Source organism: Athene noctua, chromosome 1 (assembly GCF_965140245.1).
Source record: "Athene noctua chromosome 1, bAthNoc1.hap1.1, whole genome shotgun sequence".
Lineage (NCBI taxonomy): Eukaryota > Metazoa > Chordata > Aves > Strigiformes > Strigidae > Athene > Athene noctua.
The window spans coordinates 191,866,259-191,891,968 of NC_134037.1; the positions used below are offsets into that span (position 1 = coordinate 191,866,259).

At 38.9% G+C, this 25,710-nt stretch overlaps 1 protein-coding gene across 5 annotated transcripts in view; it reads left to right on the forward strand.

Moving 5' to 3' along the window:
- The window catches only part of GABRB3 (gamma-aminobutyric acid type A receptor subunit beta3), a 195,200-nt gene that overhangs the window by 89,819 nt on the left and 79,671 nt on the right, over positions 1-25,710 (forward strand). The gene's annotated exons all lie outside the window — the stretch shown is intronic.

Consider the following 25,710-nt stretch of genomic DNA (forward strand, 5'->3'; position numbering starts at 1 on the left):
CCAGACAGTCAGCACGACCTTCTTTTGGTGCAGATTCGGCTTTGGGAAGTGCTGCGGAGCTTCATCGCGGTCCAGCCACTGAGCCGATCGTCGCTGGTTATCATAGAGCATCCATTTCTCGTTGCATGTCACAACACGGTCGAGAAACAGGTCGTTCTTGTTGCGAAAAAGTAACGCCGACAACACTACTTCAAAACGGTGATTTCTGTGATTCTCATTCAATGCGTGCGGCACCCATTTGTCAAGCTTCTTCGACTTTCCCATCTTCAGATGCTCAGAAACAGTTGATATGCTTACCCCGAGATCTTTGGCAAGTTCTCGAACAGTTGTGCGTGTATCTGCTTCCACCAGAGCCTTCAATTCATCGTCGTCAATAGCAGAAGGACGTCTGCGACCTTCTTGATCTTCAAGGTCGAAATCGCCACGTCGAAATTTTTGGAACCAAAGTTGCACTGTCCGTGCATTAACGCTTCCCTGGCCATATACCTCATTGATGTTTTGAGCAGCTTGCGCTGCATTACGTCCAAGTTTGAACTTGTAGATCTGTCAAAACTGCTGTTTTGACATCTGAACTTCAAACCTCCAAAATGGGTCAAAACCGCATTTATATTATAATTTAATTATACAGTGTGAAAGGTCATAACATGAGCTTTTCAAAAATGTATAACAGTACACCAGTCGAGAAGGTACTATTTCTGAAACATATACAAGGAAAATCACATTACAAAACGGAAATTAATTTCCAAACAGCCTATAGCAGTCGGTGAGATAGAAGAATGACTCCTGTTTGGCCGAGGAAATTGATGACAGACTTCTGCTTATCTGCAGAGGAAAGCAGCTGCTGTGAAGGGGAAGAAGTACCTGCTTATTGAGAGACAAGGAGGTAGTTAATGTTGTGGGAGGTGGCAGTAGGCTTTTAAAAATGTTGAATCATCTTGACTTGGATGATGAATTAGATACAATCTGTGATGTCATCAGTCTGGAATAAGTGCAAACATTTCAGGGAACAAAGAGGGAATTCGAAAGGATGTTTACAAATTAGAGGAATGGCCCTAAAGAAGGCAGGGGCAAGCACGATGTGCTACATTTTGTGAGGAAGGAAAAATCCAGTACTTAAAGTGAGAAAGAATTGGCTAAGCAGCAGTGCAGAAAAGAAGGATGAGGAGGTTTTACTGGACCAGAGTCTAAAGTAACTGAAAAAGTTACTCCAAGTCACAAGTGCAATGCAATTGAAAAAAAAAATACACATCTTGCATACATAGATAGGAGTGTCATTCATGAGAGACAGGGGTTTCTTTGTTCACCATTAGTGAAGACTGAGCAAGAGTACTACGTCTAGTGTTTTTGCACTACTTGCAGGGAGATGGAAGTGAATGGGAGGTGTAAGGAAGGAAACAAACGTTTATACTTAAAATAATCAGAAAATAGGGTGTATACAGTAATGCTGAAGTAAATGGGTTTGTTTAGCACTGAAAAATAGGATGGAGAGCGGACATAATTTTCCCAATATGTAGGAACCTGGTGGTGAGAGGAGGATGATCATCTTAGAACCACTTAAAGAAAGACCTGAAGAGAGGAACTGATTTAAGATTAGTTTTCAACTAGCTACAGTGTTGTAGTATGTCCTTTGTTGTAGGTTTTCAAGCAGAGACCAGAAAAGTAGCTCTTCGAATGATGTTGCTCTTGCCTCTGAAGAGGCTGGGTTAACTGATGCTTTGAGATCTTTCCAGCACTGTATTTCTGTGAATTTCTGCTCTGATTTAGTTATAATTTATGTTAGTTCTCCCCCTGAGTTGTACACACGTGTGTCTTGGTATGGTTTCAGATGCCCCTACTGGTTTCACACTGATGTTGCAGAAGATCAGGAGTTTCGTATAGGTCATTTGTAATGCATGCCAGTGTCAGAAGGATATGCCGTGCCACCTGAGATGTTATTAGTTACCAGGATTGTGTATGTGTCTTCATTGTGGTTTTGGTATCTTTGCATTGATTGCAGCAGGAATCACATGTATGTCCTTTCAAACATACTCGTCATAAAAAAGAGAGTTGTAATGTACAAGGTCAGGACTTCTGTGCATATAACCGTAAGTAAATTTTTCTTCTGTCAACAGCCTTTCATCATGCCCAAGTAATGAAGAAGTACACTAATTTAAGTTATGCAGGAGTGGAAGATTCACAGAATCTGGATTTATGAATTTATACCTGCTTTATGCTTAGCTATTTTTCACATTCCTTTGAAGACAGAAGAAAAGAGAGAAAGGAAAGAGTGATGTTTATGAAAGATTTTTATTCATGCACTGAGTGCTTATTCAGACAATTTAGTATTTGTAGTCATACAGAAATCTTAGCAGTTTGATAAAGGCACGGCAGACAATCTCATGCTTGGCGGAAGACAACATACAAACGCAAGAACATCCATGACACATCTGACTAAAGGTCTACCCAGCCGAGTGTCCTGACCCTGATGCTGGCTGGTAGTGGATGCTTAGGAAAGAATAAAATAAACACATAATATCAAGTGCAATCCATCAATACTGAAGGATAATAAAAACTTGCCGTGGAAGAGGTTGAGTAATATTTAGTTACCATTAGGGGTTTTAGCTTATCCAGGATAAACTTTCTTTTTTCTCCCCTATGACACACAGTCATAAAAGATAGCTGGAAGGAGAATAATTTCAAAAGGAGAGTTCATGTAATATTTGTAATTGAATTTCACAGTTCCTTATAACTACAGAGATTGCAAGGAAAAAAATCCCCAAGTCTAGGCATGTCTAATTCATTATTCACTATTACGGATTTGAACCAATAATTTCGGCAAAATAATTTGTTCTCTCAGCAGTTAGGAACTGGTTACAGGTTGCTGTGATAATGTAACCTGCAATATGAATGTAATACTGCATACAGCAGAGAGGGAAGGTACAACAGCTGTGCTGGGAGGTCTGCAGTTACACTAGATAATTGGCAGTTCAATAGCAGTTAATGACTTTTTTTCTTTACACTAATAGGAATGTTGAATTTTCATTAGTTCATGGGTATGTCTCCATGGCACAATACAGCACTCTGCAGAGATGCCAGACATACCTCTGGTGCAGCTAGTACAGTTTCTGGAAGCCCTGAAGTTATGTCGATACAGATCCCTGTACAGGATGGCCTTTGAATACAACTTGTTTCACAGGCTTTTAATAGGTTATCCAGTGTATGACCAGCATCCATCCAGAGCTGATCATCGTAGTTCCCTTTAACAGAGAGTAGCACTTCCATAAGACAGTAATTTTTGTCCTAAGACAGGTATTTAAGGCAGTAAGGACAACTGTCCCTCCAGAAGTGCCTGTCTAGAAGTGCTAACAGGGTAATGGGATGGAGAAGGCAATGAGAAGAGTTGACTGTGCTAGAATAGATGCTCAGTGTTTAGTTAATGATGGGATGAATTCCACCTATTGTTAATCCTTAACCTGCCTTTTTGAAAGTAAGTAGAACACTGTGCTGAACTGGTTCAGAGTTAATCTTTAGCAGCACTAAGTAACATTACCCAGCAGGTTAATGCATGTAAAATTCTGTATACAGTTTGAACTATGGAGGGTTTGTCCGGTAGACTTTGTGTGAGTCCTGAATCAAAACACATGTAGAACAGAGCAGATAACATTTCAAAACAAGCTCAAATCCATGTGATAAAAAATAGCTCGTCCGTTGCTCTTTTAATTGAGATATAAGGTAGCCCCGCTATCGTGCTTTGCAGGTCTGTTAACCCTGAACTTACTTGGAAGAGATTTATTCCCTTGAGTCAGACATAGCCGTTGCCTGATCACATCAGGGAATTTTAACATCTCATTCAGGTGATTACTTATTCGTTTTAGGCTTAGTGTGTGAGCTCATTGCTGAGTTATAATGTCAAGTGTTGAGGTGTAATCCAATTCACACACCACGTGAGCTCAGTTGGGCAGGGTCCTCCACTCTTTGGCACTGGGCTTGTGCAGAATCAAAGAGGTGAGGGCTTCCCATTCCAGGAGTTGAGCTTGGCTATGCTCATATTCTACAGTGGGAAAATAAGTCTGGAAGAGTAAGAAATTAATTCTGCCAGACTGGGAATGCTAAAATGTAAAGTAGTGGAAACTGTTTTTCTGCTTAATCAAAAGTTACTTCGTAAGCAGGTAGCTATTTTTCTTGGTGGTTTCTGATGCTACTGTGCCTTTATAAATGCACTGAAATTTTGAAGCTGAAAATAATAGACAATACAAAAATGTATTTAAATTCTGAATTTTAGAATACACCAACTCAAGATGGGAGTACTGAGTAATGCGGTAAGTCTTGTTAGTCATTAAAGATACAGAAGATAAACTTGGGCCTTTTTTTGTCATATAACATGCCTATTTTTTTATGTACCAGCAGCGATATGCTTTAGCTTCTGCCCTCCTGGGCTATTCAGATAATGACACTTGGCTTTTCTATAGCATTTTCCAATCATGTAAAACAGGCTTTCTGTTTGGATAACAAAAACATCTCCCAAACCAATGGGAATTTTGCATAGCAAACTGTTAGCAGAACTTGAAGAATAGATGCAACCCTTGATTTTGTTTTCAGAAGTACCTCAGAAGCTATGGATCTTCTAGACTTAAGAGTAGTGATGCTCCTGGTAATCTGAAGAATATCAAGACTTTTGTACTTGAGCACAGTGCCTGAGCTCAGGCATACACTCACTGTGTTAATCATTAGTGTGGATTTAGCCTAGCATTTTCCCATGTGATGGTTGGGTACTTGGAGGTTAGCACACGCCAGGTCCATTCCCAGTAGGCAGCTTGGATGCAGCTACTTGTTCTGTATGATAAGTTTATCTAGATAGAAACAGACCATGCCATGCCACTTGTCCTTCGGACCAGAAAACTCCCTGGCCTACTTTATGTGCTAGGCTACATATATCCAAAAACTGAAGTTCATTGCATCTGTGAGAAATTATGGACCCTCTCTAGTGGGAGAGCTGTGACTCTCCAGAAGGTGATACACCCTATCTGACTGACAGTATCTATGTTAGCAGATAACTCACTGTAAGAAGATAACTCATTGTAGAGAGCTTGTTTCTTTCCAGTTGCCGTACAGGGAGCACAGCTTGGGCCAAATACCTGTCTGTTAGGCTTCTGGCAGTAGGTGAGGTAAGTGAATGCCACCTGCATATCCTCTTGACTCTGCCCTGCTGTTGGAGCTCTTTGTTTCTCTTTAAGGATGTGTTTTCTCGAGGTCGTTCCTGGACAGATGTCCTCTGCACACTGGGAAACTGCTATCACAAACTTGTTTCTTGTGGACAAGCTCTGTCACTTGGTCTTACTTGCCTTCATACTTGTTGATAGTGACTTCCCACACAGTTGGAAAGCTGTGTGTTGAGCTGCATCACAGAGCAGAAGGCTCTGGTAAATGAGTGATAGCTACTGATGGAGAGAAGAAGGAACTTGAGGTGGCATCTGAACCAGTTACGCTGGGCAGTTAACATGCATTTAAATCTAGATGGAGATGTTCACCTCAGCTTAGGTAGATCATGGTCTTTTTATGGAGCATTTCCAGAGTACTTGCCTCTTCATTAATACAAACTAAAGAAAGTACCAGCATCCCCTGCACAGCCTTCATTAGACACCTAGGTGCAAGATAATTGCCTAAATGAGCTGGGTTGGACTTCATCTTTACCTCGTGTGACAGAGAAAGCAGGTTGTCCTTGGGCAGTAAGAGATTATAAAAAGTGAAGAGAAGTAGTTAGCAGTACCTGTGTGTTTGTGTGATGAATGAGAGGTGATGCAGAGAAATCAGTTTTAAGGAGGAAGTATTTTAATTCCTTTTAATCAAAAAATGGTGTCTCCTTTGGCATTTCTTCCATTTTTTTCTTCAGAAAAATGGTTGATCTTGGGAATAGATAAGCTATTTAAAAAATGTTGATTATCTGCCTACAATTCTTTTTATAAATCCTCGCCCTTAAATGGACAGAAAAAAAGAGGAAGAAAAAGATTGTCAGTGAATTAGAAAATGCATTTAAGATAGTTGATCAGCTTATCTTTGCTGTAGACCCACTTTAGTCACAGGCTCATATATTATTAACCTGACCATAAAGTACTGCATCAAGGTTGATACTGTACATCTTTCCTGGCATACCCATTTATGTGGTGCTAGGTGCCTTTTGAATTGGATGCTGATGCTGTAATTTGGAAAGGGAAGCCAGGAGTTTGCATAAAGTAATCTTGTTATCCATTAGAGAAGTATTTCTTTATCTTTACATTAAAAAAAAAAAAATAAAAATTCAACCTCTGAAGATCCCTTTAGCCTTCCTAAAGGAATAATCTAGCCCCAGCACTTGTGATGTTATCCCTTTCCTTCATTAGTCAGATCTAGAAGGATCTCATTTATAATCTTGCCTTATATCCCTCTAATTTACCCACAGAGACACATGTATAATGTCATTTAGTAATCTGGCACAAAGGCTTCTGTATGTGCAAAGTAGTTTAACTGAAAAAAAGAATTATTCCACTCAGATATAAGTATACTTATTAATTCAACTGCTGGTGCTCATTGAGCAGCTGTCTTTAAGACAGAAGTCATAGTAATTTGTTACTACTTTTCCCTAAAAGCCCCTGAATGATTTTTTTTTTAATAGCTCAGGAAAGTGACCAAATCTCATGAGACTCCTGTATGAATCTTCTGCAATTTTTCTTTCTCTTGCCTCTTGATTATTCACATCGTGCTCTAAAGCAGGAGGCTGCATTTTTCTCATAATTATTTTTCTAGTCCTTTTCCTAAGGTGTGCAGTCTACAAAAAAAAAAAAAAAAAAATCTGTTGTGGGAAAACCAAATCCCTCCCTCTTTCCAAAAACACTGCTGGATTAAGCTAAATACAAATGTAGCTTACTATTTTCTGGCACACAGTTATCTAGTCCTGAGCTTAACTGTAGCTGATGCTTGCTACTGCATAGCGTGGTAATAACTGAGTTATAAAATTCTTTGCAACATTATATGGTGTTTGATTATAACATTTACAGAGCAATATTGAATGTCCCTTGAACAGTGCCCTTCTAGGTGTGGCATTGTTTAATCCTATGTCTCTTTATACATTTATATGTTACTGTGACTTCCTTCATGGTAATAAAACCAAAGCAAACCTGAAATAAAATGTTGTGATGAATCTGTACTTAATGACAGACCACTTCTGAGGAATTCGATTAAAACGCAGCAATAATGCAGTAACAATGCTGAAGATTCAGAAAATGGATTTAGTTAATTGCTTCTAGAGGACACAAAATGAAATACTGTTTTCAGAGATGAGTGATAAATCTTCAGCTATATGGAAATAATGGGTGTGAAGAATTGACTAGATGTAATGTTGATGAAGGCAATCAAAGGATGAAAGTGTCAGGGTTACTTTTCAATCTGTCATTGCTTTGTGGCCATCTATCATGGCAACCAGATTTTGTCCTACTGAGAGTACTAGTATGTTTCTGTCTTTTTCTCCCTGTTGTCCCTTACTGAATCTTCATGTCTATTATCTTCCGGTTGTTTTTTCGTCAGAAGTGTGGTATTTTTTCATCAGTTCTTGCAGCATAACCAACACACTACCAGTTACGCTTTTTCGTGTTCTTCAAGACATCCTTGCCCATAGCTGGCTACCCTGCCTCATCACTTAACACTCAGCTTCACATCCTTTTCTGTGTCTCCTTTTCTGCTAACGTGGCATGGCTGTCAATACAGGCATATTATTTTTTCTGAAGACAGAAAGAGCTTATTTTTAATGATATTGTTAAGCTATGCCTTATTTGTGCCATATAAATAAGAGTCAAGTCTTTAAAAGACTCAAGGAACCAGACCTTTGCAAAAAAATCCTCCAGTTTATTTCTACCTATGCTTTTGCTGTAGTGAGCCATACTATAGGTGGTGACTGTTTCTAATAGAGAACACAGGGAAGGAATGGGGGAGAATTGTTAAATTTTTAGATTACTGTAAGATCATAGTGGAGTGGAAGTTCAATTTTATTTGGTTAGCATTGCTCAGCAGGGACAGGGTTTTTCACAAAAACCATTGGTAAGTAGTTACTCAGAAGGAACTGTAGTCTCCACGTGATCAAAAACATATATTCAGTGTTCTCCAAGACACCTACTTTATTGATTGACTGAAAAAACTCCAGAGGAGATTATTTTAGCATCTTGTGTCATATCAGACTTCTGAGGAACACACTTTCCTTTCCAGTGTCAAATATGGCTATTACATGCAGTGGTACAATTTCAGTGGGGTCAAAGAGAAGAGATTCTGGCCCATCTTTTGTTGGCTGTCACACAGACTGGCAGAAGCAAAGCAATCCAGCACTAATGTCAATATCCTGACCATCAGATTATCCTGTTGTGTCTTCGTAGGATGGCACAAAAGCTACAGCCACGCAGATCTTCATGCCAAGACTGGAATTTTTAAGCAGTTATCATAGCCTGATTTTTTAGGTGCCTTGAAGGGGGAGAAGTGGCCATGCCTTCCATCCTGTGTATACTCTCTGAAAAACTAGGACCACAGCATTGTGAGTATTGGTAAAAGCAGCAGAAGAATTATATGTAATTACAAGACTAAATTCTGAAAATACTTTGAATCTTGATTTCTTTGAAAAACTGTTATTTCAGACATAACTTTTTTGATCGTCCCATGATCTGGATGAATTTTAGGTCTTTTTCTGCCCTCACCTTGTTTCTAAAAGTAGCAAAACGGGTAGCAGAACTGCAGCTGGTATTCAGTTCAACATCTTCATACAGATGCTCACTGTATTACTTACACTTTAACTTTGCAAGAATGTTGGCTGGGATTGTTAAATGTGGATGTGTTTCTAAAACTTGTCCTTTTGCATTAATCACTCTGTCTTATCTTTCAGTGGCCACCAATTGTAATGCTAGTCATGGTACCTGCTGTTGTCTAGAATTGTACTGTGAGTTTTGTATATGAGAAGGGCTTTTTTAATCCAGAGGTTTAGGAAATAGCCAGATCCTTTTTGGGAGTCTAGCTGTTGGTTGTTGTCTCAGAGCTGAGGATTCCCTTTGGGCATGCTGTTGGAAATACCTCCCTGGAGCTAATACCCCCTTTCTGTCCAAGTGAGACATGGAGAGAAGCTTGTCGGGATGAGCAGAAGACAGAATTTGTGTGCAACAGGGTCTGCTTGACACTTAAATGACTCAGCAGTATTGTATTTCTGTAGTCCTTGCTCTGCTGCAGTTCATGCTGGAGCTGGCTCAGTCTGTCTGCTTTGGGATCAGAGGAACAAGGAGGTGATTTAAGACAACTTTTTCCCATTTTTTCCCTCAGCTGTTCTGACTGTAAAGTTTACCTGATGAAGATCTGATCCTTACATTTTCACAACAGTGCTTTCTTAATTCTTTTCAAGCAAAACTCCCAGTGAAAAATATGGAAACTGAATAAAAAAAGTTTTGTTTGACTCAGTGTTGAGTATCTGCCAGCAGGTCCAATGCCATTTTTTTCTTGGTTTCCCTTCATGGGAATAAACAAACTAGAGCATTAGACACTGGTAAGAGGGGGGAAAAAAGTTTATTAATTATTCAATAGTCTCCAGAGGCTTAGTGTCATTTAGAGTACATCCCAAAGATATTATTGAAGATTTTGCAGTTCAACAGTTACTGCCAGATCACAAAGAAGTATCCTTGGGAACTGAATTTCCCTGGTGTGAGTTCATGTGTGTTTCTTCTGCTGTCCCATCTCGACTCTCATCTCCTTCTTGTGACACACAAAAAAGGCAGGAGGACACACGTATAGACATGCTGCCAATAGACCACGACATTTTTGGAAAATGTTCCTGAGTACTGGAAATCCAACCAAACCTACCAATAAATTATTGGAGCGCTTCATGGGATGGTTTTGGCCCCTGCCAGCTGGTGCTCCTTCAGAGGCTTCCCAGGCGCTGCTCAGAATTCTGCATGGGCTACAGATGCTCCTGATACCCAGCTAACGTATAGCCACCCCTTTCTGGAGGGTGAGAAAGTCTAATAGTAGGGACTTGAGATACTGGCAGATGGCCTCAGTGCCAGAGTATATGTTTTATATTCTAGTCATGTTTAAATCACTAATAGAGACATAGCCATAGAGTCTCTTTGAGAAATTTATATACTGACCTGTAAGCCTAACAAATTCAGCTTTTTTTTGGTACCAGATGTACTGGCTGTACTGCACTGAGCCTTATTAAACATTGTCACTAAGCCACACTTGTTGAACCTTTAAATAAAGGTGAATTCTCAGCCAGAATTCAGGGCTGCTGAGAATTCCCCACAGTCTTCTGTGACAGAAGGCTCCAGTGATGTTTTCAGTTCAGCTTTTCCCAAAGAATTTTTTTCTGAAGGAAATGCATGACTTTAGAGTCAACAAGGCTCAGACCTATAGCTGATGCTGCACTGGCAGGTTGTCCCTTTGGGTGCAGTGGCCAGCTGCATGGATGCCATTGCCCTGTGCTTTTCATCTTTGACACCATTAGGGCCTTTCTGTGATGCAAACTTTGCTTCCACTTTCCCATGTACTGCTCCAAAGAAATATTTGATGTTCAGCATGTATGAGAGATGAGGGGGAAAATGTTGATGAAGTTAACACATAAAAATGTGTTTGATGTGTACTGATCAAACCAGGTATTTTTTTTTTTAAATGCTATGTAGAATTATTTTGCAGGCTTTATGTTAACAAAAGTGGGAAACTGTCTATTTTGGAAACATGTCAGTGGAGAACGAAACTGACTGACATCTCTATTTATAGCAGCGATCTGTAAGATTTCCATTAAAAATGCCTTGTCCACACTGAGCTGATGAGACCTACTTGCGTGCTCTGCAGGTTGACCTTTGAGCTGCTCATTGGGTCCAGAGGGTCTGGTTCTGCCCAAATGCGTCTCTTCTCAAGAGCCTGACAAGTGAGATGGGGGTGGGGGATAGATAGTTTACAAAACCAAGATACAATACTGTACCTCTGTAAGGGAATTCATTACCAGAATGTCATGTTAACCACATATTTGAAATAACTGTGGAAATTGCTTTTCATTGGTAGGTCTCAAAGTTCCATCTAAAGCAGTTAAATAGTCTTATGGTGTGGGGCCACAGATGAGAGGTGGGATGGCCTACATCCTTCAGCAGACCAATGACAGATCCTGCTTTCCCGACACATGGTCTAGTTTTTGGTGACAAAGGCTGGTACCATGCAGCTCAGCAGGTGTAGATCTGCAGAATGCAGCTGGATGCCTGATGTCCACATTAAATGCTTTCTGCTGTGTGTTTGCTTTGTAGAAGTAGTTCTGGTTTGGTTCTGTATAACAAATTATAGTTGGACACACTCTAGGTGTGTTTATGGAGAGCATCTCTGATTTGGGCCCATCCAAAGGGAATAAAGTTGACATGCTCCAAAACAGTTTTGCAGCGTGAACCAAGGTGTAGTAAGGGAGAGCAGTTGACCGATTCACTTCAAAAGCACATTCCCAATTTGAATAGCGGTGCTACTATAGATAACTCAAAGCCATTCTGACTCCCATTTTTAGAATGAATTGTCATTTCATTTTGGGACGCTGAAGTACATTTCCCATCTGATGTGTTATTTGTTCATTACTTAATTAGCAACTAGTTGTGAAGTGATATCTTCATCTTTATTCTCATTTCTCTTCTGTTTATGAGAAGCAGAGGTAAACGGGTGTAACAATTGCCGTATCAGCTCATAACAACGGTCTTTTAGCCTGATATCATATCTCTGACTCGGGCTAGTATCAGATGTTTAGTGAATAGCACAAAAAAGTGATACTTCCCTAGAAAAATCTCCCAGCCTCCATGATTTTCAGTTCAGGAATATCTGTGATTGCAGTTGGTTTCTTAATGCTTAAGCTAAGGGATATTTAAATAAATGATTGCGTTTATTTAGCTAATGTGCACCTAGATAAAAGATGTGTATAGATTTTGGCCACATTTTTCTTTGTAGATCATACTTTCTACAACGTATTGTTATAACCTGCGTCATCATCGTTGTTAGATGTGCTCATTAAATTCCCAAAGCTGTCCAGTGTTAATCACTGACATTGCAGTGAAATCTACCTCTGTGCACTCATGCACATTTCTGGCAGTTGCTTGCTTTCACCAACTGTTTTCTCTGAATGCCAGAATGCTTCAATGTACAAACAGTATAAAGCAGTCTGTGTCTGTCTACGACTGTAAACGGGAAAACCTGTAAACTCTCCCCAAAATTTCTAGACTTTTCCAGTCGGGAAATCTCAAAGCAGCAGCTCTTTTGCTTTAAATCACACTAGTCCTTAAAAATCTTTCTGAAGTAATGTTTGAATTATGCTATTGGGAATTCAAGAAGGGAAAGTCCGAGTGTCTTTGCATATTCAGTCATGAATTAATTTATGTCTGAGACTACTTTTCCTCAAGCTCCTTAGTTCTACAGTATAACGTATAGGAGTGTGTAATCCCTGAGATGAGAGTTTCTAATGACTTCAATGAACTTCAAAAAAAAACCTGTAATACATTTTGAAAGCTGTTAAAATCTGTCCTTTTTTTAATGCAGAATGGGTATTGAGAGCAGGTGATCTTTCAAGAACTCTTGACTCCTCCCTTTCCAAAAAGATAAAGCTTCAGAACTAAGGCATTGTGAAGTCTAGGACAGAAAATAAAATAGAGATCAGGATTAAGTATTGCATCTCTTGAAGTGGACAATATAATTTTTATTTGCATCATAAAAAGGTGGAAAGCAGGATATTATTCCTGTGGTCAGGGCATGCTTGAGTTATGGTGCTTGGAGACACACACCCCTATTCAGGAGATGGTGATGAGTTCCCGGGTGTCTCAGATCAGACATAATCTGTGTTTCCCACTACTTACGTAGTAGACCTTTCACTGACACATGATCATAACTTCTCAGTATGTACTTTCTCACATTCTTCACCTCAGCATCTTCCTCGCTGTTATCTACCCTGGAACTGGTATAGAGTTTTCCAGATAAGTCAATCATTGTAGCCTCAGGTATGCCAAAGAACAGGAAGAGAATGGGGAGTGGACAAAGGGAGAAGCTAATCCTCGCAGTAGTTTTCTCAGTCTCAATTGTGATGCTGCAAACTGCTCAAATTCTTCTCTAGTGGGTTATTTCAAGGTCTTCCAAGACTATTTTGGCGGAATGACCAGATGGTGCAAGAGAAGTCACAAGTGCCTGTATGTGCTCCACCCGTCCTTAACCACAGCGGTGAGTTGTCAGACTCCAGTATGGATTCCTGCTAAAATCAGATAGGCAGACAACAGATTCAAGGTGCCTTTTGAGGAATTAGAGCTCTTATTCCTGCAGGGTATGAAGAACCCCTGTAGAAGCCTTCCAAAAGAAGTCTGAAGTGTAGGGATGGAGGACACCAAGTAGTAGACTGACAGTGTTGTGAGGTCTTCTCTTGAGGCCACTTCCAGATGAAAACCATTAATTGAGCTCTGTGGGAATCAGACAGTCCACTTAATGGCAATTTTATTATTCATGTATTTGGCCTAGAATCATCAAGTTTTAGCATTTAAATATTTTCAATAGAACGTATTTTGAAAAATATTTCTTGGGAGCAGTCAAAATATTTTTTATCATAATGCTGATATTTTTTTTTCAAGGTAGTGCTAATCTAATATGAAACTACAGAAATATTTACTGAAATGTTGCAACAAAACACTGATTTTCTTCAAACGTTTTTTTTTCTAAATGACATTTTGTCAAAATCAATATATTCTGCAGTAGTACTCTTTAGCAATGTGGAAACAACTACAGTGCTATCGGAATCTACTCATTATGGTGCTAAGTGCTCCTACCAAAGTAAAAGTGTGTGTTTAACAAAACTGGCGTCGGTGTGCCTGCTGAATCTCTTTAGTACAAGCGGGAAAATAAAGACTTAAACTAGCCTTTATTTACTTACTACCATGTCAGAGCAGTAGTGCAGCTTACTCCAGGAGTGCAGAAGTGTATTGAAGGCTGAACTTTCAAGCCCTTATTTTCACTGTTATTTTAGATAGCACAGGTAACACCAGTGTTTAAACACATGATGATCACACCTTTGCTTTGTAACTATATTCCATGTCATGGTCTAGCAAATCTCTGCTTGAAAACAATTTATTACATAGATATGCTTTGTCATTTATTTGTTTATTCATTTATTTATTTGTTAACTTTCTTCCCAAAGAGGCTTCATGGAGCAGTTTAGTCCTTCAGAGTGGGATCCAGTTGCATCAGATGCTTTCAGAGAAGTAAACATTACATACCTATTAAACATTTCTCTGAAGATTGATAGTTACAATAGATTCTGACTGACTAATTTCAAAGATAGTGTATGAATATACCCTATCAGGTAAGCCTTTATGATCCTTTGTAAGGTTACATCCACTCGACAAGGGTCTACTGATTTTAGAAGAGTATTTGCTCTATTAAGTTAGTTGAATGAGTATATGAAGAATATGTGAGTCATTATTTGGTCCTTCTCACTTTGGATGGGCAGAGGTGAAGGGATGTTAGCATCTTTTGCCCGATAAAGTCTAGGATGAGAGGTGTAGTGTTAGGTCTGGTTATATCAACCAGTAGTGTGTGTACAGATAGAACAGCATATCCTTAAACACATAGTAAGCTGGTTGAACTCAAGCAGAGCCTAAGTGTTTTCTATACTGAGATTGTAAAAGTCTAATGCATGTTTAGACTGGGCCATTAATTCCTAGGTAAGACCATGGGTCACAAAAATCACAGAAAGCCTTAGACTCTCAGGATAGACTTATTACTGGGGCCATACTGAGAATTTCATAGTCCTCAAGATCCTGCTGTCATGCTTAGAGTCCAAGCTCAAGAAAGTAGCTCCAGGTGCATGCAGTGATGCAGCATTTGTAAAGACCATGTCACTGCATTAGAGTGTTTCCTACTGGAGCATCAAGTCAGCTTTAGAAATTACTCTGAAATGGAGACTGAACCTCCTGTTTGATTTATAATTTGCCCATTTATTTTTTCAATAGATTTAATAAGGGTTTTTACACTTTATCCATCACAGACAGTATGTATTTTATTTCTTCAGTAACATATGTAGCTATATGTCATAGTGAATTATAGTAAGGAGGAAAGTAAATATTCCAGTTGAAACTGAAAGCCTTTCTTGAAGTTGTAGCATTTTCAGTGCTGTCTTCCAATGAGACTGCTTGAGCTGTCTTCTTGCCAGAACCTCCTGAATTGCTGCAGCAAGGTTTTTTTTTTCCTGTTTTTGGTGCTGACACAATGACATGCATCTCAGATGCTAGCTTGCTTCTTCTGACATGCACCCGATACAGGTGACAAACTTCTTCACTAAAATCATTCCATGACCCAACATGTGAGCTGCTATCCACAATACCTCACTTCTGAAGTTAGTGACATTTTCTATCAGTTGGGAATTGGGGGTTTTTAAAGATGCTATATATCATCTTCTGTAAGAAAATAAGATGGTATTCTACTATGCTACATTTCACTGGTTCAGTTTAGATTTGATGCAGTAGAACATTGTTACAGATCTAATTAATCACCCCTCTGTAGAAGGCCCAGGTTTTGTTCAGGTTGGTTTTTTTTTTGGCAAGTGTTACATTTTCTTCCTTTGCATGTGAAATAATTTCGTATCAGGGTGGCATCACTTAACCTTTATTAGTTATATATATGGGAAATAATCCTAAATTGACTGGAATGACGATTGCAAAACACATTTTAGGGCCAGTATTTTAAAAACATGTTAATTTTAGAATCATTTCACAGAGGAATACAATAAAATAGGGAGGCAAAAATCCCAACTTCAAAGATATCTTTGTAGTGGCTACTAAAAATACATTAACATAAAAAATTATTTCTTATAATTTTGTTTATATCTTAACCGATGCATTAGACTTCCAGTTCTGTGTACATGTTAGAATAAAAATAAATGTAAAAATTATTCATGTAGTAGTGCATAGACAGGCTTGTAATTATTTATAACCCATTGATTGCTTAGTAGAACATTAGTCATCTGAGTTTTCCTTTTGTTTTCCTTTCAGATAATTCATAATTTTAGAAATAAACAGAGATGGACTTTGAACATTTTACATGAATGTGTCCTGGCCTGTTGTCATTTAGTTTTTCATAATGACCTTTTGGTTTTTGTACAGATTGTGTTTCTGCTTGAACAGTTCTTATGTGTTTTTGTAGTGTCTCAACTGCTTCTCCTTCTAAGGTAGGCATTTACCTCCAAGGTACAGTTCTGTGTTACACTCAGTCTTCTGCAAATCCAGTTAACGTTTTAGAAAGGTAATATCATGGATAATTCTGTGTTCTCAGAGTAGTAAATAAGATGAACCAACACTAAACGTTGTATTGTTTCGCTCAACATTGTTTTTTGTTCCTGTACATTAAAAAATACCGGTTTAAAGAGTATCCTTCTCTCAGACCTGTCGTGCTAGTAAAACTAACTCCTGTTTCCATTCCCACTATGAGCATTTTTTCCCATGGATAAGATTACTGGATAAAAAAAGTGTTCATTTTGATATGTATTCCCTTTTACCAGAGTCGCTGAGTATTTTTTAATAATAAATTAGATGACTGCAAGCAAAACGTGGAGAAGTAGCACTGAAAAATGTTAGTTCCTCCTTTCTTTCATGCAGTTTCACTATTTAAAGTTTTCAAAATCAGCTGTAGACTTTTACTTACTAACATGTTGTGGTTACAACTCTGAAGGTATACTTTTTCATTGTTTTTACAGCAGAGTTTGATAAAATAGCAGTTCTAACATCTCCCTCTGACAGTTATTTTAAATGGTCTTTTATACTTGGAGCTCATCATAAATTTCTGATGCTAGTGTCAGTGAAGTTTGTTACCAGTTCTTGTACGGCAATGATGCATAGTGCGTATTGTAATGCAGCGATGCGGCCACTGCAGGAAAATCCCTCTAAATAAGCTACGAGTGATTTACTTCTAAACTCCCAGAGCAACCCAAAGAGTCTCTAGAGGCTCTGGGTAGGTTTTCTGCTCTGTTAATTAAAAATTATTTTTTAAATGTAGATACCTACCTTGATTATAGTAATAAATTCCTAATCCCTTTGTTGTCATCTGTTAGATGTGTGGATGATTTCTAGCTAGAATTCTTCATTTTGGCTTAAATGTTTTTATCGTGTTCTTGAGTAGAAGAATGAGAAAATGCAGCTTCACCTTTTGAGAATATAAGCTATTTTAAAAGATAAATTTGTCTTGCTGCTTTTATTATTTACCATATCATGAAGAAGCAGAGAACTGAAGAATCAGGAAAAAAACATTATTCTTCCTTCAATCCTAAATCTACTGCTTCCACTAGAAATTAGATGGAGCTTGAAATACTTATTGTCCTCCCAGAGCCACTAGATTAAAACAAATTGAGATTAATTAACTTTCCCAGTTAATGCGTTTGGGGAATCGCAGAAGGAGCTGTTCAGTCCAGTGGTGTGAGCGGCAGGCATTGGTGAATTGGTGAGTGGGTGAGGCAATGGACTATTCCCTGCCCCTCCCCACCCCTTTCTGAGAGGACCCTCCCATCAGGGGACCAGTGCCACTCACTGCAGGCTATAGGATGTTGCTGCAGCTGTGGTCTTTTAACCCCTTTTCCCTCTTGCTGACAGCACTGACCCTGTACCCACTGCAAAGAGAGATTGCCAACTGCAAAGGACAGGAAAAATAAAAGAAACATCATCTGTGCTCTGGGTCAGCATTGTCAGTGTTCTCTGCTCTGTTGGAACATGCTTAGCCTCTGAAGGAGTGCAGCCTGAAGGCCCACGGTTTGTAATCTGGCTGCAGGGATTTCCTTTCGGTTCATCTATTGAAAACCACCTCAGAAATGACAGCAACCTGGAGATTCCAGTCATGCTTTTGCAGAAGTTCTTTCTACTTGGTTTACAGTGACATTATGACAGAGCAATGCAGAAAGGATGGAGAGCAAGGGGAGAGCCTTGCCAGGGTGGTTCAAACCATCAGTGATGTTTTAACACCTAGGTTCAGCATCGCTGCGAGGCACACTATCAGCAGAGTTAAAGGCAGTCCTGATGTTAAATGATTTGCTAAATAAAAGTGGATAAACATGGTTTTTTGGCTTGGTGTTGTAGTTGGGGAAGAAACGCTTTTTAAAGGATTTATTGGTGGAAGAGTTTATTAGAGACAGTTTCAAGATTCATGGTCCCTTAAAAATTTAATAATGACCTTAATACTTTAAGATAAGGAGTAAATTAATTTATGAGTATTTTTACTTATTTTACCATTACATTGTTCCTATACTTGGCTAGTTCAAGTGCAACATCATTCTTATGTACAGTATTAACTGGCATTTTGTTTTATGCCACGTAATCTTTTTTACATTTTAAATTCTAAAACCACAATGAACATTCTGTAAAAAGATCAGAAAAGAAAGTAAAAAGAATTGCTAATAATTAATTAGAAATCGTTAACTTCTCAGTGAAGGAATGGCAAATTGACTTGAGTTTTAGGTGATGTCAGATAAAGCACAAGAACAGTTTCTCTGTCCACCTGATACACTGTAGATTAACACCCTAATACTGAGATAATCTCTGCTTGTCGTGTACAGATATTGAAAAGATAAAGAGCAATTCAGAGGCGTTAGAGGAGACATAATGTACATATACCGTACAAATAATCTATCTGGTGGTGGTTTAGAACAAATGTGAGGAAGAGGTGATCAGTGGGGTATGTTAGGATGTGGAGGAGATTTACAGCTGGTTAACTAGTGGAAATCTCCATTTGTAAACTGCATACCATCACAGTTAGGGGGAAGCAATTTCAAACCATTAAGTGACAGGATTAGTGGGACCATTCAGTGTCTTTTCCTGTCTCCAAGATATGTACATAAACAAAAGAAACCCCTTGCTTCATTTGGCAGAATTTTTCTTTTTTTTTTTTTTTTTTTTTCTTTCAGCCCTTATGATAGTCTGCCTCATACTCTTTTCATTTGGTTTTGACTGGTTTGTGTGTGCGGGTTGCAGGTGAAGCAGAGTGTGGCCTGCACTTCTGGCTGGCTTTGGCTTCAAGGTTGAGGTATCAGCAAATTTCACCCATTTATTAAAATTCGGAATGAAATCCAATGAACACCAGCAGACACCTTAAAAAAACTTTCATGAGGGATCTGAAACTTTAGGGTGGTCAGTTCAGGTCTGTGTCTGACTGTCAAGACTGGAGACACCAGGTCAGCAGAATCTCTGGGGGAGATGATTTGCAGTGTTCTCTTTGTAGATTCTTGTTGGTACCTATGTATGGGGAAACAGGATAGCATTCAGATCTTTTAGTTTTCTAAACTCACCTTTTAAGCTCGAATAATATAATTTTGGGTATGCATACCTCATTTGAGTAAAATATTTCTTCACCACCATTGTGATCCTTAGCACTGCTAAATGACTGAGAATGTAGAAGCATTAGATTTCTAGTATTTGTCTTTGAGGAACTGATCCAACACTTGCTGTCATCAAGAAATTTTTGAATTTGAATTGGGAGTCTAAACCACATTGGTGACATGATCTTAACCTCCAAGAATTAGTGTGGAACTCACTGTTTGAAAGAGAGAGCCAGTGCTGGAGCAGAGGGCTGAGCTGGTCAGGAATCATCTGGCAGGTGGCCAGTGCTGGGCAGGAGGGTGGCTGTGCTCTGGTTTATGGCGAGATGCCAGATGCAAAGTCTAATGATGGCTATCGTATCTTGAAACTGATTACAAAGCTGAATTGTGCTAGTGCTTGTCAGACATAAACCCAGTTCCTAAGTTTTGTTATTTTATGGGTTTTGAGCAGTGCGAATTCACTTTTTAAAGGTGTTTTGGGTTTTTTTTCTGCAGCTGTAAGGGCTAGAAACGTCTAAAAAACCTGGGGTTCTTCTGAAATTTATATGACTCCAAAAACAGAGTTTGTTTCCTGTGCCTTTACTTTTTATGTTGAGCTCCTGTGTAAGGGTATGTACCTCTGAATAGAACTTTTCTAGTCTAGAAGACTGCATGCCCATAAGCATATAGATGGGGTAGGAAATCAGAGGGAGGTAGTCAGGACTTAGAAGCAGAATTGTAGGGGTGGACTTGGAACAGTTTATCATACACCAAAAAAAAGTGTTTTCTGAAAATCACAGGAGTTTGATAGAATTGATTTGTCCCTGAATTTTTAGTGAAGCAGTCGTTATTTTTGATTCTTCTTTCATGGGGTTGCTCCTTTAAAAAGTCTTCATGCAGGGCCCTACAAAGTCCTTCTTGACATGAATTTGGAATAATGTAAGTCGTAAGTGACTGAAAGAAGCCTGTAAGGTAAGCAGTAGCTAAGTTTCTTCAGTCTACCATCAGGCCTTTGCATATAGTGAAAAGTTCATTTTTCCCTTCTGGTAGGAGTGGAAATACTTGATTATAGAAGTGGATAGTTGTTAATTTTGTAGCAGTTTTAGTCACTAGCTATGTTCCCAGAGCTCTCAGAGATATTTCTGGCTGTGTATCTACAATAAGCATATCTGAAAATGTAGAAGGAAGGGGTCCAAATTATCTGAAAGATACCATGATTCATTCCTCCTCCCAATGAGACCTCTCTGGCCAGACAGTTCTGAAGCTTGGCCATTCTATTTACATTTTTAGAGACTTCATGGAGAATGGCAACAAGACAGGTTGCATTGAAATCCTTTGACCTATATATTATTGAGAAAGCACAACAAATAATTCTCCTACTGTTTAGTATTCTTATAGGGAGTTGTAATGTCTACATGTGTTTATCAAGAATGTAGACAACATAGTTTAGTGTCATCATTGCCTGAAACCTGGCTACAATGTGGCATATTTTGGTTTGAAGACACCTTTTGTTATAGTTTTATTTGCATATGTGCAATAGGGTCCCCTTTTTTCAGACAACGAAACCAGATTAGGAACCAGTAAGTGCCTGTGTCATGTGTATTTAGAGTCAGTGTTTACCCTTCAGTGGGCTTTTCAGTGTTTATCCACTCAGTAAATTGCTAGTTGTTTAACTAACTAAATGGGTATTTATCAAACAGATTTGAAATGATAGAATATGCAGTGAAACTGGGTTGGAAGTTGCAATCCTACTATATGTGTTAATCTCAAAAATTACTAATTTTAACTTTGAATAACAGCTAAAACATAAACTGAAGTAGTGTTGCAACGCATGTTTCGGGAAACCTTTCTAAAGGTTTGTTTACTTTATAAACCTGAAATAAAATGAACCTTCTTTACTTCCAGTGCTACTGTGCACTTTCAAGGGATGGATCACAAATCTCACTTCAGATTTTCACATGCTGAGGTGAATAAACCCACTTTAGTGAACATCAACCTGAATTACTAGTGCTGACAACTATGAAGCACTGATGTTCTGTAACACCGATATCTTAATAAGAAGCTGCTAGGAAACAAACACATGTAAGTCAGCATTTGGTACAGGAATATACTGGAAATGCAAAGTAAATTGTTTATTTTGGTGGTAGTGAATATTTTAGTTAAAGGAACAAAAAGAATACTACTGCATACAGAGTTCAAGAACAGTTAATACTGATAAAAATACTATTTTTATCATTCTGATTTCCCTAATGTTAATACCTGTCATAATTTATGATTTTAATAATTTTGTAGTTGGATTAAATCTGGCAAATATTTCAGCTGGGTCTTAAGTACAGAACCGCTTCTTCTGCCCTCTGTTATCCTACTGAGATGTATGGTAGCCGTTTATTGAATGACTGCATGGAAATAATGCTTCAACTTACCCTGCTTATGCCAGGTTGGAATTTTGATTAGTTAAGATGAAAATGTCTTCTCTGACTACTTTGCCTTTGTAAAAGAACATGTAAGATAAAGACTGACTGCTTTGAGTTGTACAGATGATTCAATAATGTTTGTACTCCTTTTAGTAATGTTGGGATATGGTGCCATCATTTGTATCCTCATGAAACGTAATTAGGTATTGAATGTTTGCCTTCAGAAATGTTCAGCCTGAGCTGCTTTTTTTGAGAAGTCTGGCAGTGGACCATGAAGTGGAGCATACTCAGTTGCCTGCTGCATCGCATTCCACAATATTTTCTTCCTGAAATATTTAGTAATGTTTAATGATTAGTTAGTCTTACTTTGCTGCATCCTGCAGGTGAGACACATCAAACCACTTACCTATGTTCTTAAAAATATATTTAAGTGCCTAGCTCTGTCCAGTTTAGGGAGATGTTGGATGAAGTGATATGTTTGCCAAACTGGAGTAAGTGATGAAACAATTATGGTAAAACGTGGAAGTTCTTGACTGTCAATACTATGTGCTAGCCACTATCTTACAGTACTAAACATTTCAAAACCCTTTTTAAATTTTACATAATTATAAAAAGGTCCAGTAATTTCCTCCACAGCTGAAATACAACTAGCTAGCTCCATAGGATATTTTGTGGTTTGCACCTGTAGTAGCTTTCGGCTTAGAAGACACCCCAAATGAACAGTGCAGTAGTAGTATATGTATGGAAGATAAGTTTCAAGAGAAATCACCTCTGTTTCTGCTGCAATGAACAAAAACTTTGTTAAAAAATTATCATAGGGCCCCTTGCCTTTTTTCTTCAGTTTTGTCTTCATCTTCTTTGCTACCTCCACCTTCTTGTATGATCCACTTTCTTTCACCAGAATACTTCTCTGACATTTCTGAAGTGTAGTTTTTCTGCTTTTTTGTTTCCTCCCTATTGGTAAAATGCCATAGTGTTTTTCTGCTAGAATTTTTCAGACTTCATTGTTCTGAACAAGACAATGATAGGATAGTGTTAAAGTCCCTTTCCTGCAAGTACCCCACATTCAAAAAACAAAATTGGGAGGCAAATAGCTTGTGCTATGTTTGCAGCTATCCACTCCAATATGGTGAACTTCCTCAAGTCATCCAAACAAAACTGGTTGGAGTAGGCCATATTGCTTCGTGAAGTTTAGTATCAGTGGGACTGATGCTTCCAGGGGCAGATCTAAACACACAGTGTCTGAGCTGCTTGGAGTGATAGTGTCGCTAATACAGCCGTTGTCTTTTCAGGGCTCAGCTAGTACTGCTGTGCCGTGATGCAGTCCTGCTGCTGCACCATGGGCAGAAGAGCTGTTCATGAGAACTTTTACCTCTCAGTTCCCATTTGTATGGTGTATTTTCTGGATTTATTGAATCCTCCTGCGTGTCACCTGCCACACAGAAAAACCTGTCATGTCTAAAGAATTTATCTCTTACAGTCCATCAGATTACTTTTGGAGGCAGACCTCAAACATCATTGATAACTTGAATATGTAGGAATGCAGTACTTTGCATATAGACACTAAAAAGGCCTAATCAAGCAGTTCTTGATTTGCCAAATTTTATCTGTCAGCTTTCACTGAGTGTCTACCTGGATGTTAAAGACACACCTCTGGCACACAATCAGGAGATCAGTCTGGGATCACTTTCATTCTGAAGCTGACCAGGAGATACCTACCCAGAATATGTCAAACAGTTTACATTGTATGTGAGACCTTTGATTCTGGAAATGACAGTGGGCTTTTGTCCATTGGCATGCTCATATCAGATGCGTTTTAACTGGTATCTAAAATAACACTCAAAGGCAGATGGATCCATCCTGTGGCAAAAAAAAATCAGAAGGAAGGTTCCTGAGATTCTGGAGAAGGCACTGTTTACTGCACTGTACTGTTTACCTGAGCAGGCCTTTCTCATATTTGTACTGCTGCTGTGTGTGCATTCTACAAGCACTGAAGCAATTTAAGTTTTTCCCATAGAAATGCTCTGGACATAAGATCATTGAGCTTGTAAACTGGAAGTCATGCCTTTTACGTAATGATTAGTAGTACGGTAGGAAAAACAATGTCTCTACCAGTCTTTGGCTGATGAACCTTGTTTTAAGAGGCTGCTTCTGCCCTTCTGATGCCACTGGTTAGTAACTTACTCCTACTTCTTGTAGTGGATGGAATTGTGACTCCATCTAATCCTGCCATTGCAAGGGATGGAATTCAGTAATTTTTATGGTACTTTCCCATTCTCTCTTCCTATGTTCATAAATCTGTAGTGGATTTATTTAAATGAAGCCAATATTTCAGCCGTTTACAGAATAAAGGACTCCACCTGCCCTGTGTACAACATGATTAAAGTTAGGAAGATATGGTCAGTAAGGAGTTAAATAATAATTTTAACCTTCAGGGCTAGGGCTGCACAAAACAGCGTTCAGGCTGAAATGATCTGAGTATTTGCTAATCTTGCTTAATTGCTGTGTCTTGTGAAAAGTGTTCCCTTCCCCCATGAGACTCATAACTTCAAAATGATGAAAATAGCTTCATAGCAAAATGTCAGCAGGCTAAATTAGCCCGGACAGACAGTCCTGTAAATGCAGCTACAGCCTTGAAGTAATCTTCAATTAACCAGGCTAGTATTTCTTTAGAGATTGATTGCATATTGTTTATCCTCACACATTATATTGCGCCACACAGGGAAACCCCAGGTTTTTTAAAACTTTCTTCTGATACAAATCATAATTTTCCATTCCAGAAGCAATTCTCCTAAGCTTGTTTGACTTATCAGGCTGGTCTGTACAACCTGGGAAATGAATCTTTAGTAGCAAATTCTTCCATTCGTTGTTCTCAGCCAATCCACAGATGGAAAAACACTGGGTAAACTGTAAGCAATGATGTTTGTTTAATGACTGCTTGCTGTTGAGAGTGCCCATGTGGCAGTAAATGAGTCAAGCTGATGAGATGCACAGACACCTGTACAGGTTTGTGTGTAATAAATAATTTTTGCAGAACATTTCATGGTGCATGAGCCAATGCGTGCTGCTGCATCCTTCACCTTGCACACCATTCCTGCTCAAGAACATGCTTGTAGCTGGGGAAGTTCACTGGTTACCCAGCAAAGAGGTAGAATCTCTAAATCATACTCTGCTGTGATTCAGGCGTCCTGTTGCAGTGTTGAGGTTAATGCCAGCTCAACAGTAGCACAAATGAAGGCAGATTTTCAAATTAGAAACACGAGTTTTGACAAGGCTGTGTTCCTTTGTGGGTGTTGGAATTTGTGTCGAGTATTTTGCCGATTGCTACTCGTGATGTTGATGGATCGCTCTAACCCATCTTTTTGCTGTTTCTGTTACCTCAGCATTATCACTTTGTGATTTTGACATTTATGGTGGCTCAAGTTCTAATGTGTACATCAAGTAGCAAAACTGTTGTATCAGAGATTTTGCTTTTCTCAAACTTCATTATGCTGTGGAAATCCCAGTTCTCTGTGTCATCTAGTGCATGTTTTGAGTAGGCAGGAGCATGATTAGGCATGGCCCTTGCCATCACCTTCTCTCTGCATTGGTTGGACTCTTTATTACAACTTTTGTGACTTCTTATTTCCCTTTCCCTGACTCTGCTTACTGTGGTTAAAATGGTCTAATTTTGTGGAATCATAGAATCACAGAATGGTTTGAGTTGGAAGGGACCTTAAGATCATCTAGTTCCAACCCCCCTGCCATGGGCAGGGACACCTTCCACTAGACCAGGCTGCTCAAAGCCCCGTCCAACCTGGCCTTGAACACTGCCAGGGAGGGGGCAGCCACAGCTTCTTTGGGCAACCTGTTCCAATGTCTCACCACCCTCACAATAAAGGATTTCATCTTTATATCTGATCTAAATCCACCCTCTTTCAGTTCAAAACCATTACCCCTCGTCCTATCACTACACTTCCTGATAACAAGTCCCTCCTCATATTCCTG